Genomic DNA, 5,972 nt, shown 5'->3' on the forward strand with positions numbered 1-5,972 from the left:
ATACCCAACCAGGTATCCTTACTATTAGACCATATGAGGAAAAAACTCCCCACACCGGGACTTGAACTCGGACCTCCCAGGCAATAACCTCTGGTATCCGGTGTAGCGAATTTAGCTTGCAAAAAGGGAAATATTTATGAGTAATTATAAGGGGTTATAAGTACTCCTAAATGGTTCCCTGGTGGTCTAGTGTGGCGCTCTTACCGCTGCGGCCCGGGTTCGATCCCCGGTCAGGGAACCAACACCAGCCATTAGGGTTGCAATGGGGAGGGTTGCGTTAGGAAGGGCATCCAGCGTAAAAACATGTGCCAAATCAAATATGCGGATGCTCCACTGTGGCGACCCCTACTGGGAGAAGCCGAAAGAAAGAAATAAGTACTCCTAAATATTTAAATTAAGTTGTTAAATTGACGGTAATGGAATTAACGTTATAATTATTTGGTCTGTTCTTCACCAAAACTTAAAGTTTTATCCAAAGTGTATTAAGACAGTATGGTACATTTTATTATCGAATAAAATGCACCATTGTTTGGAAAATAAGGAACAGATAATTTTGTGATCATTTTGATATGAAACATGGAAAGAAAAGACAGCATCAAAACAGAGGTACAATGTACCGGGACCAGTATTTAAGGTATAACTTATGTTAATACAACATTATATTCTGGTGTATACAATACACCCTTGTTAGGATAATAAAAATACAGAGAAGATCATTTTACAGTTTTTTTGGATTGCTTACACACTAAAATTAAAAGTAGTACACTATTAGCAATACCTTACACTCAAGAGGCAAAACATCAGCCCATATTTGCACAACTATAAGCACAATGTCAACCTCACACTTGTTGCAAAACTCTACACACAGTGATTTGCAAAACACTAAACACATTTAACATACATTACACACAAAAATCTATCATGAAGTCACCTCCTTGCAATACCAAAGCACTGACTGTCAAATTACTGCACTGTCCAACCAATTGGTTCAACACAGTCATCAGGTGTGCAAACACTTGTTTGCTTAATTGTAGACACACCAATCAGGTGTATAAGCACTATAAAAAGCAGCAGGTGAGTTCATCGGTCTTCAAGCACAATGGAAAGAGTCAGAAAAAGAGTAAGACGAGGAGGAAGGGGAGTCAACAGAGGAGGAAGGGGAGGAAGAGGAGTCAACAGAGGAGGAAGGGGAGGAAGAGGAGTCAACAGAGGAGGAATCAACAGAGGAAGAGGAAGAGATGGAGGCCATGCTGGAGGTAGAGGTAGAGGAAGAGGAAAAGGAAGACAAGAAGGTGCTCAAAGAGGACCGAATCTGACAAATGAGATCTGCGCAACACTGGTTGACCACGTTGTCAACCACGGCCTAATGCTGAGGGAGGCTGGACTGCGAGTACAGCCAAATCTAAGCCGATACACAGTGGCAAGTGTGATAAGAACATTTCGAATGGAAAATAGGTATTGTAAAAATATCATCATATCAAAAACATCTGCATGGTTTCAGTAACTGCTCACAGTAATGTATTCTATGCACTATCAGCACTTCTGTTACCTTTTCCTGTGAAATTACTGTACTATTGTTTACTGGTTTTTTTTTGCTACATAGGATTGAGGGTCAGGAACGACAAGGGGGAAGGCCTCCTATGTTCACAGAACAGCAAGAGAGGGAGATAGTGAACATGGTTTTGGCCAACAATGCTATAACACTCAATCAGCTCCAAGCTAACATTGTCAATAACCATGCCAGTTTCAACGATATCCATCAGGTCTCAACATCAACACTGGCACGCATCCTAAAAAAAAGACATCTTCAAATGAAGCAAATTTATCGAGTGCCTTTCGAGCGCAATTCCGAAAGGGTAAAACGACTGCGGCATGATTATGCAGAGATATGTATTCACTTTAGCAGTGTGTTCTTGCATACTGTCTCATAATCTTTTACTGTACTGTAATATGTATACTAGATCTACACTGAACTACACAATTTTGCATGACACTGTTTTTCAGATAGTTTTACAAATGGATGGAGAGGAGATCCAGCATGAGTTCATTTACGTAGATGAGGCTGGGTTCAACCTGTCGAGAACACGAAGGAGGGGAAGAAACATTATTGGCCACAGGGCTATAGTCAATGTCCCAGGGCAACGTGGGGGTAATATAACACTCTGTGCAGCCATTACACAGAATGGGGTCCTCCACCGCCATGCCCATATGGGCCCTTACAACTCAGCACTCATACTTACATTCTTGGACCAATTGCACGACATAACAGCAGCAAATCAAAACAATCATATGCAATACATTGTTGTCTGGGACAATGTGTCTTTTTTTCACCGCTCTGCTCTGGTTCAGAACTGATTTCAGCAACATCCACATTTCACCGTCCTATATCTTTCACCATACTCTCCATTCCTCAACCCTATAGAAGAGTTTTTCTCGGCATGGGGGTGGAAGGTATATGATCTCCGTCTCCAGGCTGAGGTACACCTCATCCAAGCCATTGAAAAGGCCTGTGACCAGATGGAGGTAGCAGCAAGGATGCAAGGATGGATTCGTCATTCAAGACGTTTCTTTCCAAGGTGTCTTGCTAATGACAACATTGCCTGCGATGTTGATGAGATTCTCTGGCCAGATTCAGCTAGGCGAAGAGACAATGTCTAGTTCTTTTTTTTTTTTTTACAGTGAACTTACAGTACAATACGTGAAGTGACATTTTGTTACAGTATTATGAATCTCCATGTCAACAATTTGGGCGTGTTGACAAATAAATGAGTTTCTTCAGTCTGCAACATTGGTCTTGTGTAGTGTTTGTTATATTTTCATTATATTTGTACTTTATTGATGGTAGCCTACTCTAATCATAGGGAAGTAGAAGTGCTAAAAGTGTTTTAGGTTTATCACAGCAGAGTGTAACTCCTGCAAACAAAGCATAGTAATGTGAAACGTGTGTGTTTCATATGATAACAAAGTGTGGTTTTTACACAGAAGTGTATAGTTTTTACAAGAGTGTTTAATTATGCAAGGGATTTGTAGTGTTTTGCTAATTGGGTGTGTGGTTGTGCTAATTGTGTGTAGTGTTTTAAAAACACGGGCCCTGTTTTGAAAATCGTGCTTAAGCAATCCAAAAAAACTGTAAATCAACTTTGACATAAAAAAAAAGAGACAACAATAAAACAGAGGTACATTACTAAACCTTTTAGAGTATAACTATTGTTAAGGAGAAAATACATACAAGATATAGGTTTATGCCATGGAATGTGGAACATTTAATTTATTATTTAATTAATAAAAGAATGCTCCCTTGTGGTGTGTGTGTGTGTGTGTGTGTGTGTGTCTGTGTGTGTGTCACAAACAGATGTAGTGGGACCGAGTTTTGAGAGTGAATTGTTTTATGGTTTGAGGGTCCCTGTGAAGTCAACCAGAAAGGCCAGGGGGTTATCTGGCTTTCGGGGTGGTGTGTGTGTGTGTGTGTGTGTGTGTGTGTGTGTGTGTGTGTGTGTGTGTGTGTGTGTGTGTGTGTACTGTGTAAGGTATAGAGACTGGCTTGTGTTATCAGTTAAATGCTGCTTTGAAGTCAACTGGAGAGGTTAGGGTTTGTCCTGGTTTGTGTCTTCCGGGGTGGGGGTATGACACTGTGATATACAAACTTTCAATAAAAGTGTAAGCCGTGGTGCTCATCCTTTGATTGAAATGCAGATGTCAAGGGTTAAAAGGAATGCCTGTGACATGAAATCTAATTGACCTGTGCCAGACGTTACACCAGTATCACCAATTTTAAAAAAGTATAGCGCTTTTAACAATGAACATTGTCTCAAAGCAGCTTTACACAGATAATGTGGTGTTTAAAAGTGAGTATGATCTTTATAACAATCTATCTCCAATTTGTATAGGAAGTTCTGCTGTCCTCACCAGCAGAACGGTACTTTTTCCTTTTGTGATTTGCTATTTTTTATTCATTGACTAGCCACTATTTTGAGTTCTTTTAAATTAGAGGCCAGCTGCCTCCACACCTCCCTTGGGCCAACACTTTCCACAGACCACAGACAACTAGATACAGACTTCGAATAAACAGGTGTCTGCTTACCTTTTGTTTATGTGCCGGCATCTACAGTCCGTAGGTGGACGGTCCCAGTTCAGGTTTCGGCCCGCTGACCCACTGAACTCCTGGCTTTCTCGCCAAAAATATTTTGGAACTCAGACCCTGTGCCTGAGCGGCATCAATTAGTGGCTCTACGTTCGAATCAGTTTCAAGCAATTACTAATCAGTTACCAATAAGTCCAAAAATACCAAATATTAAATAGCCAGACCAAATGAAAAATCTTACAGTCATGAGAAGGAGCAAATCACTTTATTGCAGTTAATACAACCCGGTCCTAGAAGGCCTTTCAGGTTTGAGCTTTCTTAACAGCAAGACACCCTTCAGTTATCACGGACAAGTGCGAATTCACGTGGCAAATCTTTCACTTTTTATACCCTAAATTTACTTACATTTAAATATTATTCTCTAAATTCTCCTCCTTCTTACTTTACATAAACAAATAATTTTGCCAGTTTTAGCATATCCCACCTTTTGCTTACGTGTTTTATCGTAAGTTTATACCTTTTCTTGGTAAAATGCCACCCCTTTCCAGATGGCCTCCTTCACCTCTATACATTTCTAATTTACATGTACCGTAAACATCTGATGGTGACCTTACCTTCTTGTAAAAAATCCCCTGATCATGCATTTTACCACTTAAAAAACAACCAGTCCTCCCCTGCAATTTTAACACCTTTTTGTTTTGTTTGCTTGGGGTTTTTTTGCTTCCTTTTAAAAATTCCTTTGTCTTTTCATATACTGCCTTATCTTTTATTTCTCCCTTAGTAAAATTTTTGATTAGATTATCTGTATTCTAAGCTTTATATTAATTTATTTGATTTTTCCAGTATTCATCTTAGCTTGTGCTATGTCTACAATTTTGTATCCATGCAAAATATTCCTATTTTCTCTGACTGCATCTTTACGAACGCGTTTTCTGTCCTGAACTTTTTCTAAATCAAATCTTGCCGATATCTTAACTACAAGCTTCCTTGGCACTTCCTGTATGTTTGTGTGTCTTGGTTATTTAAATATATGCTAAAATAACATATATTTTTTGGAAAACATGGTTTATGTCACCCTATTGTTTTTCAATCACTTATTGCACCCTTTTAACGGTTTTTAATAAAATTATCCCAATTAATATAAAAAGTAATATTTTCATAATCAATTAAGTTATAAAAAAGTCATAATTTAGGCAAAACATATATTTGTCAATAGTATATATATATATATATATATATATATATATATATATATATATATATATATATATATATATATATATATATATATATATTGAAAATAACTATCAGAATTTTGTTAATTATGATAGCAATGTTAATTTATATTTTCATAATAAATATCATTTACATTTTTACAAAAATTTATGATTGTAAAGTTAATGAAAATTTTCAGAAGAACTATTAAAAAACTTGTGGAAAAATGTCATTTTTAAAAAAAATTCATATTTTCATAATAACTATCACATATTTATTTAAAAAAGTAATATAGTGGCCAAAATTCAATTCGCCTTGTCTTTTTTGTTTTTCGTTAACTCGTTGCACTTTTTAAAGTTTTTTTAATGACTTGGGCGTTAGAACATGAAGTTTCATATTTTCATAACTATAATTTTTAGTTTTATTTTTTTAAAATCACCTTTGTCATAACATTATTTGTCATCCCAGCGTTTAATTCCTATTTTCATAATAACTCTGTTTATTTTTTACAAATAAATGTCATATTTTAGATACAACAAATGTTTTGTCATGGCAGCTTCTCATTTTTCGTTTACTTAATGCACCTTTAAATGGTTTCATGTCACCTTTTTTTTTCAATCACTTATTGCACTTTTTAACGAAAAAAAATTGCTGATTAATATAAAAAGTTATATTT

General features: G+C 36.8%; 1 long non-coding RNA gene across 1 annotated transcript; it reads left to right on the forward strand.

Annotated features, from left to right (window-relative positions):
- Positions 1–3,154: 3,154 nt before the first annotated feature.
- Positions 3,155–3,674, forward strand: LOC310724215. The gene is made up of 2 exons (XR_014532998.1): positions 3,155–3,473; positions 3,528–3,674. It is a non-coding gene; the product is annotated as an uncharacterized lncRNA (long non-coding RNA).
- The last annotated feature ends 2,298 nt before the right edge of the window (positions 3,675–5,972 follow it).

Source organism: Silurus aristotelis (assembly GCF_946808225.1).
Source record: "Silurus aristotelis genome assembly, chromosome: 3".
Taxonomy (NCBI): domain Eukaryota; kingdom Metazoa; phylum Chordata; class Actinopteri; order Siluriformes; family Siluridae; genus Silurus; species Silurus aristotelis.